Source organism: Neovison vison, chromosome 5 (genome assembly GCF_020171115.1).
Source record: "Neovison vison isolate M4711 chromosome 5, ASM_NN_V1, whole genome shotgun sequence".
Lineage (NCBI taxonomy): Eukaryota > Metazoa > Chordata > Mammalia > Carnivora > Mustelidae > Neogale > Neogale vison.
In genome coordinates, this window is record NC_058095.1 from 52134891 (window position 1) to 52149557 (window position 14667).

A 14667-nucleotide genomic window follows, 5' to 3' on the forward strand; every position below is an offset into this window, starting at 1 on the left:
CTAACCCTGACCCTAACCCTAACCCTAACCCTGACCCAAACATAACCCTCATCCTGACACGAAACTTGCCCGTAAACCAAAACCTGACCCTGACCCAAAATCAGACCCTGTCCCTGACCTTCACCTGACCCTGACCCTGACCCTAAACCCAACCCTCACCCCAACACTGAACCAGAACCTGACCCTAACACTAACCCTGACCCTGACTGTAAGCCAGACCCTAAATCTAACCATAAACATAAAGCTGACCCGGACCCTAAACGGGGCATGACCCGAAACGTAATGCTGACCCTAACCCTAACACAAACCCCTAACCCTAACCCCGACCCTGACCCAAAACCTGCCTAAACCTAACTCTCAACCTAACACTAACCAGACCCCTACCCTCCCATGAGGTTTTCCTGGAGGATGAGAGCTCCTCAGATCTTTGGGTTGAGCTACTCACCCATCCCATGTGGGGGCATAACCTCCGACATCACCAGAGAGATAGAGGCATGTTTGAGCGCTCACGTGCACACACACACACACACACACACACACACACACACACCTTGTTCTGCCCAGATAGGGGTCAGAGGTGGACACCAAGGGAAAATGGTGGGTAAAAAGGGTGAAAGAAGAAAGAAGTTGGAGAGAGCACGGCCATGGGGTCAGGGGTCAGGACTCCTGGCCAGGACCAAGATCCAAAGCATGAGGAGTGGAGACAGGATGAGCTGATTTTCAAGGGGTCCCCAAGGGGCCCAAGGGCTTTGCAAGGGCACTGGGTGGGGACAGTGTCTGGGGTCTGGTGTCCATCACCACCATGGACTACTGGAAGTAGGAAGAGGTAACCACCCTGTGTGTACAGAGCTACAACATCGAAGGCCTCCCCTTACTCTTCTATCAATGGCGCCAAAGAGACAGGGTGTCCCTAGTCTCCCACAGACTTGTAAAAGAGCCTGTTGGCCTTGAATCTCTATCCAAGACCCAATGTGCTCCCAGTCTTGGGTACATGCTTTCTACTCCCTTGAGGTCCTTATGAGCAGAAGACAGCCTGGAGTCTCGGGGGGCTGACATTGTGAGCTTGCAGAATGTGGCAGTGCACTAGGCCCCTGGCCTGGGGACCAAGGTCAGGACGCTCCTTGTTGCCGCTTCAGGGTCCCCATTGGGAAGAGGTTCCAGAATCTGTGCTCTGCTTAGGGCGAGAAGGCCTTCCTTACCAAGGAACCAAGCACCAGCACAGGAGAGGGAAACAGGGACAAGGGAGACAACGGCGGTTTCGTCCAGAAGACCTGGAGCCCACAGATCCTGCTCCTGTGAGACTCACCAAAGCAGAGACAGACCCTGACACAGAGACAAAGAAAAAGACAAAGACAGAGACAGACACTGAACACAGAAGAGAAAGAACCAGTAGAAGTGCCAGATGTTCCTCCATCAGCTTGGAAATGACAGCCAAAAATTTTGACACCTTATCATTCCCACGGGCCATCCCTCCTAGGAGGACGGATGCGGGAATGCCCACGGACCACTATGGGGGCTGGCCAGTACATGGGCGCAGACGAGGCCCTTGGACCTCAACCTAATGGAAGTCCCGGGAAGTCTGTGTCCACAAGGTCAGAAGCCATGCACTGCAACCTTGCCACGATGGATGGGATACAGGCAGGAGGACGGTGGTTTTGCTGGATCCCAGCGCAGATACAGCCCTCTGTGTGCTATATTCCATTCCCCCGCTCAGGACCAAGCACACCCGTACCTTACCAAGTGTGTGCACCAGACTCCTGGGAGAGTGGGGATGGAACGCATGGAGAGGGGCTACCCCTGATGGCATCCCCTGAAGAAGAAGCCAGAACAACCCCAATGTGCAGACGGGGTGACTGAGGAGGCCCTGAGAGTCACAGGATGTGTCCGGGCTCACAGTCCTGGGCAGGAGCAGGAACCCGGACAAACCCCACCTCTCTTCCCTCCCAGCGGAGACAACAGCTACACCCAGGCCTCCAAGGCGTTAGGGGGAGGCTGTGTGGGTCACTGGATGGACAAGGCATGGGGTAGATTGTGAGCCCTGAACCGCTGGGGTAGGGGTGCCCTCAGGGAGCTCTGGATGGGAGCAGAAAGTCTGGTAAGGAGCCCCTAGGCAGTGGTGACATTACTTCCCTGACGACAAAGCCCAATGGAATTGGAACACACATATCGAGGAACCCACATTCCAGAGAAAACCACCCTGCCCAGCTCATTTCTGGGCATAGCCTGAAGGAAGCGACATGTTCTTGTGCTGTCTACCGAAGCCCAGAGAATGCAGGCAGAGGAGAGCTCACCCGCCAGACATGTCCCCTCACTGGGCAGGTTTAGGTTCAGGGTTAGGTTTATGGTCAGGCTCACAGTCAGTGTCAGGGTTAGGGTTAGTGTCCGAATAAGTGTCAGGGTCAGGGATAGGTTTGGTGTCAGTTTCAGTGTTAGGGTCAGGTTCAAGATCAGGGTTAGGGTCAAGGTTAGGGTAAGGTCTGCTTTATGTTTAGATTCTGGGTTATGATTAGGGTCTGGACTACTTTAGCATTAGGGTTAGTGTTCTGGACACACTCACGGTCTGGGTCAGAGTTAGGTTTATGGTCAGTGTCAGTGAAAGTATTAGGGTCAGGTTTAGGTCAGGGCCAGGGATCTGTTTAGGGTCAGGGCCAGGGTTCTGTTTAGGGTCAAGGTTCGGATAAGTGTCAAGTTTCGGCAAAGTTCAGGATTAGATTCAGGTCAGATTCAGGGATAAGCTCAGGGTTAGGTTTAAAGTATGGGGTTAGGGTGAGTATTGGAGTTAGTTTGAGGATTAGGGTTGGACCGGTTTAGGGTCAGGGTCAGCGTTAGGTTTAGGGGTTAGTTGTAGGTTTAGGGTCATTGTTATGTTTTGTGTCATGGTCCATGTCAGGGTCAGGGTCAGGGTTACGTTTAAGGTTACAGTTAGGGTCAGAATCACAGTCAGTTTCAGCGTTAGTGTTTGGGTCAAGGTCAGGGTCACCGTTAGGGTCAGGTTTAGGTTTATGGTCAGGGTCTGGGTCAGGGTCAGGGTGAAGTTCAGGGCCAGTGTCAGGTTTAGGGTCAGGATCTGGTTTTGGTTTAGCGTCCACGTTCAGCTCACGGACAGGATTAGTTTTGGGTCAGTGATATTGTCAGGGTTAGGTTTAGGGTCAGTGTCAGGTGAAGGTCTGGGCCGGGGTCTGGTTTATGGTCAGGGTCAGGATTTGGTTTAGGGTCAATGTTTGTTTCAGTGTCAGGGTTAGGTTTAGGGGAAAGGTTTGGGTTTGGAGTTAGGATTAGGGTTAGAAATAGGGTTATGGATAGAGTTAGACAGCGTAAAGGTCTGGGTTAGGGTTTGGGTTAGGGTAGGGTTTAGTGTTAGGGTTAGCCTCAGCATTAGGTTATGGTTCATGGTCGGTATTAGATCAGGGATAGGGTTAACTTTAGGATTACGGTTAGGGTTGGGAACACATTCACGGTCAGGGTTAGGCTTAGGATCAAGCTTAGGAGGGTGTCAGGCTTTGGATTAGGGTCAGGGTCAGGGTCACTGGGAAGGTCAGGGCCAGGGTCAGATAAAGGGTCAGGGTGAGGCTTTGGTTTAGGGTCCAGTTCGGGACGGGAGCAGGGTTAGTTTTGGGTCAGTGTTAGGGTCAGGGTTAGGTTTAGAGTCAGGGTCAGGGCCAGGGCCAAAGTGAAGGTCAGGGCCAGGGTCAGTTTAGGGTAGGGTCAGGCTTTGTTTTAGGGTCAATTTTCGGTTCAGGGTCAGGTTTAGTTCCAGGGGAACCGTTTGAATTTTTGGTTAGGGTTAGGATTAGCAGTAGGGTTATGTTTAGTTTTAGGGTTAGACAGCGTAGTGTCAGGGTTGGGGTTGTTTTGGGTAGGGGTTAGTGTTAGGGTTAGGGTCAGCGTTAGTTTGAGTTTCAGGGTCCTATTAGGGTCAGGGTTAGGATTACCTTTAGGGTTACGGTTAAGGTTAGGCTCAATGTTTGGTCAGTGTTAGGATTAGGGTCATGATTTGTTTGGGGTCAGGGTTATGATTAGGGTCAGAGTCAGGGTCACAGTTATGGATGAGTCAGGGTTAGAGTAAGGTCAGGTTAGGTTTAGGTTCAGGGTCTGGATCAGGGTAAGCATCAGGCTTAGATTTATGACTAGGGTTTGGGTCAGTATCTCGGTAAGGGTCATATTAGGGTCACGGCTAGGTTTAAGTTTTGGGTCTGGCTCACAGTCAGGGTCAGGGTCAGTGTCAGGGGTGAGTATTAGGCTTAGCCCCGCAACTGGGTCAGTGACCCATCCCTGTATGGTCTCAGCATAAACCATGGGCAAAAGGTTGCAGCCCCCACATTCGCTCCCACCAGTGTGCCCTAACCTGGGGCGAGAACATGACCTGCCAACCAGGCATCAGTCCCCTCATAAGCCTGCTCCTGCTCAAGGCATCTCCATCCCCGATGATCTCTCTTTAAACACACACACACACACACACTCGGGGAGGAGTCCTAGGGCTACACGGTTCAATCAGAAGGTGTGGGATTCTCTGAATCTGAGCCCCTGGGTTTCGCCTCGCGATTATTTTGCCAAAGGGCCAGAGGCGCCAGGGAAGCCTGACATGACCTGCCCAGTGAGGGAACTTGTCTGGCGGGCAAGCTCTCCTCTGCCTGCATTCTCTGGGCTTCGGTAGACAGTGGGAAGAACCTGTCGTTTTCTTCAGGCTGTTCCCAGAAATGAGCTGGGCAGTGTGGTTTTCTCTGGAATGTGGGTGCCTGGATACGTGCGTTCCCAATCCGTTGGGCTCTCCATTGTCCCTGTTTCCCTCTCCTGTACTGGTGCTTGGTTCTGTGCTTAGTAAGGCCTTCTCACCCTGAGCAGAGCACGGACGCTGGAACCTCTTCCCAAAGGGGACCCTGAAGCTGCTACAAGGAGGGTCCTGACCTTGGTCCCCAGGCCAGGGACCTAGTGCTCTGCATCATTCTGCAAGCTCACAATGTCAGCCCCCCGAGCCACCAGCCTGTCTTCTGCTCCGAAGGACCTCGAGGGATTAGAAAGCATTGACCCAAGACTGGGAGCACAGTCGGTCTCGGATAGAGATTCAAGGCCTACAGGCTCTTCTACAAGCCTGTGGGAGACTAGGGACACCCTGTCTCTATGGCCCCATTAATAAAAGAGTAAGGGGAGGTCTTCAGTGTTGTTGCTTTGTTCACACATGTTGGTTACCTCTTTCAACCTCCAGTAGTCCAGGGTGGTGATGGACACCAGACCCCAAACACTGTCCCTACCCAGTGCCCTTTCTGAGCCCCTGGTCCCCTTGGGGACCCCTTGACCATCATCCCATCCTGTCACCCCTCCCCCACCTTTGGATTTCGTTTCTGGCCAGGAGTCCTGATGCCTCTGACCCCATGGTTGAGCTGTCTCCAAACTCTTTCTTCTTTCACCCTTTTTACCCACCATTTTCCCTTGGTGTCCACCTCTGACTCCTCGCTGGGCAGAGATGGGTATGTGTGTGTGTGTTTGTGTGTGTGCATGCGAGCGCTCAAACACATAAGCCTCTTGCTGTCTGGGGATGTCTGAGGTCATCTCCCCACATGGAAAAGGGTGGGTTGCTCTCCCCAAGGATCTGAGGAGATCTGATCCTGCAGGCAAACCTCATGGGAGTGTAGGGTTAGGGTTAGAGTTAGGTTGAGGTTTACGTTTAGACAGGGTTTGGGTCTGGGTCAGGGTTCGGGTTAGGGGTTAGTGTTAGGGTTAGGGTCAGTGTTAGGTTTCGGGTCATGGCCCCTGGTAGGGTCAGGTTCAGATTTAAGTTTATGGTTAGGTTTAGTGTCACAGGCAGGGTCAGTGTTAGTGGGAGGGTCCGTGTCTGGGTCAGTGTTAGGGTGAGGTTTAGGTTTAGGGTCAGCGTCAGTGTTAGGTTCAGGGTGAAGGTCATGGACAGGGATAGATTTAGGGTCATATTCAGGATTTGTTTTATTGGCAAGGTTCGGGTCAGTGTCAGAGTTAGGTTTGGTCAGGTTTAGGGTTAGGGTTTGGGTTAGGGTCAGGGAGAGGGTTAGGTTCAGGGGAAAGGTTAGGGTTTGGTTTTAGGGTTAGGGTTAGAAGTACGGTTACAGTTAGGCTTAGGGTTAGACTGTGTTAGGGTCAGGGTTAGGGTTTGGGTTAGGGTAGGGTTTCGTTTTACCGTCAGGGTCAGCATTAGTTTTAGGTTCTGGGTCCATACTAGGGTCAGCATTTAGGGTTACATTTAGGGTTAGGGTTAGGGTCAGGCTTACAGTCATGGTCAGGGTTAGGGTTATGGTTAGGGTAAAGTTAGGGTTAGTGTTAGGGTTAGGGTTAGGTTATGGTCAGGCTCACATTCAGAGTCAGGGTCAGGGTTTTCAGTTAGTTTTAGGCTTAGGGTTAAGGTTAGGATTAGAGTTAGGTTCAGGGTTAGAGTTAGACATTGTTAGGTTCTGGATTATCGTTAACCGTAGGGTAGGGGTCTGGGTTAGGTTTAGGTTCAGGGTTAGGTTTATGGTCAGGCTCACAGTCAGTGTCAGGGTTAGGGTTAGTGTCCGAATAAGGGTCAGGGTCAGGGATAGGTTTTGTGTCAGGTTCAGTGTTAGGGTCAGGTTCAAGGTCAGGGTTAAGGTCAAGGTTAGCGTAAGGTCTGCTTTATGTTTAGATTCTGGGTTATGACTAGGGTCAGGACTAATTTAGTATTAGGGTTAGTGTTCTGGACACACTCACGGTCTGGGTCAGAGTTAGGTTTATGGTCAGTGTCAGTGAATGTATTAGGGTCTGGTTTAGGTCAGGCCCAGGGTTCTGTTTAGGGTCAGGGCCAGGGTTCTGTTTAGGGTCAAGGTTCGGATAAGTGTCAAGTTTCGGCAAAGTTCAGGGTTAGATTCAGGTCAGATTCAGGGATAAGCTCAGGGTTAGGTTTAAAGTATGGGGTTAGGGTGAGTATTGGAGTTAGTTTGAGGATTAGGGTTGGACCGGTTTAGGGTCAGGGTCAGCGTTAGGTTTAGGGGTTAGTTGTAGGTTTAGGGTCATTGTTATGTTTTGTGTCATGGTCCATGTCAGAGTCAGGGTCAGGGTTACGTTTAAGGTTACAGTTAGGGTCAGAATCACGGTCAGTTTCAGCGTTAGTGTTTGGGTCAGGGTCAGGGTCACCGTTAGGGTCAGGTTTAGGTTTATGGTCAGGGTCTGGGTCAGGGTCAGGGTGAAGTTCAGGGCCAGTGTCAGGTTTAGGGTCAGGATCTGGTTTTGGTTTAGGGTCCACGTTCAGCTCACGGACAGGGTTAGTTTTGGGTCAGTGCTATTGTCAGGGTTAGGTTTAGGGTCAGTGTCAGGTGAAGGTCTGGGCCGGGGTCTGGTTTATGGTCAGGGTCAGGATTTGGATTAGGGTCATTGTTTGGTTCAGTGTCAGGGTTAGGTTTAGGGGAAAGGTTTGGGTTTGGAGTTAGGATTAGGGTTAGAAGTAGGGTTATGGATAGAGTTAGACAGCGTAAAGGTCTGGGTTAGGGTTTGGGTTAGCATAGGATTTAGTATTAGGTTTAGCCTCAGCATTAGGTTTAGGATCATGGTTGGTATTAGATCAGGGATAGGGTTACCTTAAGGATTGCGGTTAGGGTCGGGAACACAGTCACGGTCAGGGTTAGGTTTAGGGTTAGGGTCAGGCTTAGGACTGTGTCAGGCTTGGAATTAGGGTCAGGGCCAGTGTCAGATAAAGCGTCACGATGAGGCTTTGGTTTAGGGTCCAGGTTCGGGTCAGGGGCAGGGTTAGTTTTGGGTCAGTGTTAGAGTCAGGGTTAGGTTTAGAGTCAGGGTCAGGGTCAGGGTCAAAGTGAAGGTCAGGGCCAGAGTCTGTTTAGCGTCAGGGTCAGGCTTTGTTTTAGGGTCAAATTTTGGTTCAGGGTCATGGTTAGTTTCAGGGGAATGGTTTGAGTTTTTGGTTAAGGTAGGGTTAGTAGTAAAGTTATGTTTAGTTTTAGGGTTAGACAGCGTCGTGTCATGATTAGGATTTCGTTTGCGTAGGGGTTAGTGTTTGGGTTAGGGTCAGCGTTAGGTTTAGGTTCAGGGTCCTTATAGGTTCAGGGTTAGGGTTACCTTTATGGTTACAGTTAAGGTCAGCCTCAAAGTTGGGTCAGTGTTACGGTTAGGTTCAGGATTTGGTTAGGGTCAGGGTTATGATTAGGGTCAGAGTCAGGGTCACGTTTAGGGATGAGTCAGGGTTAGAGTAAGGTCATGTTAGGTTTAGGTTCAGCGTCTGAATCACGGTGCATCAGGCTTAGATTTATGAATAGGGTTTTTGGTAGGATCTCGGTCAGAGTCAGTGTCAGGGCTAGGGTTTGGTTTGGGGTCAGGCTCACAGTCAGGATCAGGGCCAGGGTCAGGGTCAGGGGTTAGTATTAGGGTTAGCCCCACACTTGGGTCATTGACCCATCCCTGCAGGGTCTCAAGATATACCCTGGCAAAACAGTCCAGCCCCCACATTCGCTCCCACCTAGTCTGCCCTAACCTGGGGCATGATCATGACCTGCCAACCAGGCATCGGACCCCTCATAAGTCAGCTCCTTCTCAGGGCATCTCCATCGCCGATGATCTCTCTTTACACACACACACACACACACACACACACACACACACACACACGCGGGGAGGAGTCCTAGGTCTACATGGGTCAATCAGAAGGTGTGAGATTCTCTGACTCTGAGCCCCTCAGTTTCACCTTGCGATTATTTTGCCAAAAGGGCCAGAGGCGACGGGGAAGCCTGACATGACCTGCCCAGTGAGGGAACTTTTCTGGCGGGTGAGCTCTCCTCTGTCTGCATTCTCTGGGCTTCGGTAGACAGCCAAGAACATGTCGTTTCCTTCAGACTGTGCCCAGAAGTGAGCTGGGCAGTGTGGTTTTCTCTGGAATGTGGGTGCCTGGATACGTGGGTTCCAATTCCTTTGGGCTCTGTCGTCAGGGAAGTAAGGTCAACCCTGCCTGAGGGCTCCTTACGGGACTTCCTGCTCCCATCCAGAGATCCCTGTGGGCACCCCTCCCACAGCTGCTCAGGGCTCACACTCCACCCCATGACCTGTCCATCCAGTGACCCACACACAGCCTCCCCACAAGCCCTGGGAGCCCTGGGTGCTGCTGTTGTCTCTGCAGGGAGGGCACAGAGCTGGGTTCAGACCGGGCTCCTGCTCCTGCTCCTGCCCAGGACTGTGAGCCCGCACACATCCTGTGGCTCTCAGGACCTCCTCGGTCTCCCCGTCTGCACATTGGGGGTGTTCTGGCATCTTCTTCTGGGAACACCTTGAGGGGTAGGCCCTCTCCATGCGTTCCATCCCCGCTCTCCCAGGAGTCTGGTGCACACACTTGGCAAGGCACGGGTATGCCTAGGGATGGGCAGGGGAAAGGAAGATAGCCCAGAGAGGCCTGGATCTGCTCTGGGATCCAGCAAAACCACCCTCCTCCTCCCTGTATCCCATCCCACGTGGCAAGGTTCCAGTGCATGGCTTCTGACCTTGTGGACACAGATCTCCTGGGACATCCATTAGGTAGAGGTCCAAGGGCCTCGTCTGCGCCCATGTACTGGCCAGCCCCCATAGTGGTCCACGGGCATTCAAGCACCCGTCCTCCTAGGATGGATGGCCCGTGGGACTGATAAGGGGACATAATGTTTGGCTGTCATTTCCTAGCTGATGGAGGAAAGTTGGCAGTTCTGCTTGTTCCCTCTCTCCTGTGTTCAGTGTCTATCTCTGTCTATGTCTTTGTCCTTGTCTCTGTGTCTGCGTCTGTCTCTGTTTTTGTGTGTCTCACAGGAGCAGGATCTGTGGGCTCCAGGGCTGATGGGCGAAACCGCCAGTGTCTCCCTTGTCCCTGTTTCCCTCTCCTGTGCTGGTGCTTGGTTCCTTGGTAAGTAAGGCCTTCTCACCCTGAGCAGAGCACTGACTCTGGAACCTCTTCCCAATGGGGACCCTGAGGCTGCCACAAGGAGGGTCCTGACCTTGGTCCCCAGGCCAGGGGCCTAGTGCTCTGCATCATTCTGCAAGCTCACAATGTCAGCCCCCGAGCCTCCAGGCTGTCTTCTGCTCAGAAGGACCTCGAGGGATTAGAAAGCATTTACCCAAGACTGGGAGCACAGTCGGTCTCGGATAGAGATTCAAGGCCAACAGGCTCTTCTACAAGCCTGTGGGAGACTAGGGACACCCTGTCTCTATGGCCCCATTGAGAGAAGAGTAAGGGGAGTCCTTCAGTGTTGTGCTTTGTTCACACAGGTTGGTTACCTCTTCCAACCTCCAGTAGTCCAGGGTGGTGATGGACACCAGACCCCAAACACTGTCCCCACCCAGTGCCCTTTCAAAGCCCCTGGTCCCCTTGGGGACCCCTTGACCATCATCCCATCCTGTCTCCCCTCCCCCGCCTTTGGATTTCGTTCCGGGCCAGGAGTCCTGATGCACCTGACCCCATGGCCAAGCTGTCTCCAACCTCTTTCTTCTTTCACCGTTTTTACCCACCATTTTCCCTTGGTGTCCACCTCTGACCCCTCACTGGGCAGAGCTGGGTGTGTGTGTGTTTGAGTGTGTGTGCATGCGATCTCTCAAACACATATGCCTCTTGCTGTCTGGGGATGTCCGAGGTCATGTCCCCACATGGGAAAGTGTGGGTAGCTCTCCCCAAGGATCTGAGGAGCTCTCATCCTGCAGGCAAACCTCATGGGAGGGTTAGGGTTAGGTTTCGAGTTAGGTTGAGGGTTACGTTTAGATACAGTTTGGTTCTGGGTCAGGGTTAGGGTTAGGGGTTAGTGTTATGGTTAGGGTCAGCGTTAGGTTTCGGGTCATGGCCCCTTTTAGGGTCAGGCTCAGGTTTAAGTTTATGGTTAGGTTTAGTGTCAGGCGCACAGGCAGGGTCAGTGTTAGTGGGAGGGTCCGTGTCTGGGTCAGTGTTAGGGTGAGGGTTAGGTTTAGGGTCAGCATCAGTGTTAGGTTCAGGGTGAAGGTCATGGACAGGGATAGATTTAGGGTCATATTCAGGATTTGTTTTATTGGCAAGGTTTGGGTCTGTGTCAGAGTTAGGTTTGGTCTTGTTTAGGGTTATGGTTAGGGTCAGGGAGAGTGTTAGGTTGAGGGGAAAGGTTAGGGTTTAGTTTTAGGTTTAGGGTTAGAAGTACGGTTACGGATAGGGTTAGGGTTAGACTGTGTTAGGGTCAGCGTTAGGGTTTGGGTTACGGTAGGGTTTTGTTTTACCGTTAGGAGCAGCATTAGTTTTAGGTTCTGGGTCCATACTAGGGTCAGCATTTAGGGTTACATTTAGGGTTAGGGTTAGCGTCAGGCTCACAGTAATCGTCATGGTTAGGGTTAGGGTTAGGGTTAGGGTTAAGCTTAGGGTTAGAGTTAGGGTTAGGGTTAGGGTTAGGATTAGGGTTAGGTTTATGGTCAGGCTCACAGTCGTAGTCAGAGTCAGTGTTTTCAGTTAGTTTTAGGCCTGGGTTAAGGTTAGGGTTAGATTTAGATTCAGGGTTAGGGTTAGACATTGTTAGGGTCAGGGTTATCGTTAGGCGTAGCGTAGGTTTCAGGTTTAGGGTCAGGTTCAGGGTTAGGTTTATGGTCAGGCTCACAGTCAGTGTCAGGGTAAGGGTTAGTTTCAGAGTAAAGGTCAGGGTCAGGGATAGGTTTGGTGTCATGTTCAGTGTTATGGTTAGGGTCCAGTTCCAGATTATGGTCATGGTTAGGATAAGGCCTGCTTTATATTTAGATTCTGGGTTATGATTAGGGTCATGACTTAGTTTAGCATTAGGGTTAGTGTTCTGGTCAGGCTCACGGTCTGGGTCAGAGTTAGGTTTATGGTCAGTGTCAGTGAAAGTATTAGGGTCAGGTTTAGGGTCAGGGCCAGGGTTCAGTTTAGGGTCAGGGCCAGGGTTCTGTTTAGGGTCAAGATTCGGATCAGGGTCAAGTTTTGGCAAAGTACAGGGTTAGGGTCAGGTCAGATTCAGGGATAGGTTCAGGGTTAGGGTTAAAGTATGGGGTTAGGGTGAGAATTAGAGTTAGTTTGAGGATTAGGGTTAGACTGGTTTAGGGTCAGGGTCAGCGTTAGTTTTATGGGTTAGTTGTAGGGTTAGAATCATTGTTATGTTTTGTGTCATGGTCCTTGTCAGGGTCAGGGTCAGGGTTACTTTTAGGGTTACAGTTAGGGTCAGAATCACAGTCAGCTTCAGTGTTAGTGTTAGGGTCAGGGTAGGGTCACCATTAGGGTCAGGTTTAGGTTTATGTTCAGGGTCTGGGTCAGGGTCAGGGTGATGTTCAGAGCCAGTGTCAGGTTTAGGGTCAGGATCTGGTTTTGGTTTAGGGTCCACGTTCAGCTCAAGGACAGGCTTAGTTTTGGGTCAGTGCTATTGTCAGGGTTAGGTTTAGGGTCAGGGTCAGGTGAAGGTCTGGGCTGGGGTCTGGTTTATGGTCAGGATCAGGATTTGGATTAGGGTCAATACACCTTTCAGTTTCAGGATTAGATTTAGGGGAAAGGTTTGGGTTTGGAGTTAGGATTAGGGTTAGATGTAGGGTTATGGTTAGGGTTAGGGTTAGACAGCCTTAAGGTGAGGGTTAGGTTTTGGGTTAGCGTAGGGTTTAGTATTAGGTTTAGCCTCAGCATTAGGTTTAGGATCATGGTTGGTAGTAGATCCGGAATAGGGTTACCTTAAAAATTGCGGTTAGGGTCGGGAACAGAGTCACGGTCAGGGTTAGGGTTAGGGATAGGGTCAGGCTTAGGACTGTGTCAGGCTTTGAATTAGGGTCAGGGTTAGGGTCAGGGTGAAGGTCAGGGCCAGGGTCAGATAAAGGGTCACGAAGAGGTTTTGGTTTAGGGTACAGGTTCGGGTCAGGGGTAGGGTTAGTTTTGGGTCAGTGTTAGAGTCAGGGTTAGGTTTAGAGTCAGGGTCAGGGTCAGGGTCAAAGTGAAGGTCAGGGCCAGAGTCAGTTTAGGGTCAGGGTCAGGCTTTGTTTTAGGGTCAAATTTTGGTTCAGGGTCATGGTTAGTTTCAGGGGAATGGTTTGAGTTTTTGGTTAGGGTTAGGGTTAGCAGTAAAGTTATGTTTAGTTTTAGGGTTAGATAGCGTAGTGTCATGATTAGGATTTCGGTTGGGTAGGGGTTAGTGTTAGGGTTAGGGTCAGCGTTAGGTTTAGGTTCAGGGTCCTTATAGGGTCAGGGTTAGGGTTACCTTTAGGGTTACGGTTAAGGTCAGGCTCAAAGTTGGGTCAGTGTTACGGTTAGGTTCAGGATTTGGTTAGGGTCAGGGTTATGATTAGGGTCAGAGTCAGGGTCACGTTTAGGGATGAGTCAGGGTTAGAGTAAGGTCAGGTTAGGTTTAGGTTCAGGGTCTGGATCAGGGTCAGTATCAAGCTTAGATTTATGATTAGGGTTTTTGGTAGGATCTCGGTCAGAGTCAGTGTCAGGGCTAGGGTTAGGTTTTGGGTCAGGCTCCCAGTCAGGATCAGGGCCAGGGTCAGGGTCAGGGGTTAGTATTAGGGTTAGCCCCACACTTGGGGACCCGTCCCTGCTGGGTCTCAGGATATACCCTGGCAAAAGGGTCCAGCCCTCACATTCGCTCCCACCTAGTCTGCCCTAACCTGGGGCATGATCATGACCTGCTAAACAGGCATCGGATCCCTCATAAGCCTGCTCCTGCTCAGGGCATCTCCATCCCCAATGATCTCTCTTTGTACACACGCACACACACACAGACACACACATGGGGAGGAGTCCTAGGTCTACATGGGTCAATCAGAAGGTGTGAGATTCTCTGACTCTGAGCCCCTCGGTTTCACCTTGCGATTATTTTGCCAAAAGGGCCTGAGGCGACGGGGAAGCCTGACATGACCTGCCCAGTGAGGGAACTTTTCTGGCGGGCGAGCTCTCCTCTGCCTGCATTCTCTGGGCTTCGGTAGACAGCCAAGAACATGTCGTTTCCTTCAGACTGTGCCCAGAAGTGAGCTGGGCAGTGTGGTTTTCTCTGGAATGTGGGTGCCTGGATACGTGGGTTCCAATTCCGTTGGGCTCTGTCGTCAGGGAAGTAAGGTCAACCCTGCCTGAGGGCTCCTTATGGGACTTCCTGCTCCCATCCAGAGATCCCTGAGGGCACCCCTCCCACAGCTGCTCAGGGCTCACATTCCACCCCATGCCCTGTCCATCCAGTGACCCACACACAGCCTCCCCACAAGCCCTGGGAGCCCTGGGTGCTGCTGTTGTCTCTGCAGGGAGGGCACAGAGCTGGGTTCAGACCGGGCTCCTGCTCCTGCTTCTGCCCAGGACTGTGAGCCCGAACACATCTTGTGGCTCTCAGGGCCTCCTAAGTCTCCGCGTCTGCACATTGGGGGTGTTCTGGCATTTTCTTCTGGGCATGCCTTCAGGGGTAGGCCCTCTCCATGCGTTCCATCCCCGCTCTCCCAGGAGTCTGGTGCACACACTTGGCAAGGCACGGGTGTGCCTAGGGATGGGCAGGGGAAAGGAAGATAGCCCAGAGAGGCCTGGATCTGCTCTGGGATCCAGCAAAACCACCCTCCTCCTCCCTGTATCCCATCCCACGTGGCAAGGTTGCAGTGCATGGCTTCTGACCTTGTGGACACAGACTTCCTGGGATATCCATTAGGTTGAGGTCCAAGGGCCTTGTCTGAGCCCATGTACTGCCCAGCCCCCACAGTAATCCGCGGGCTATCTCGCATCCGTCTTGCTAGGAT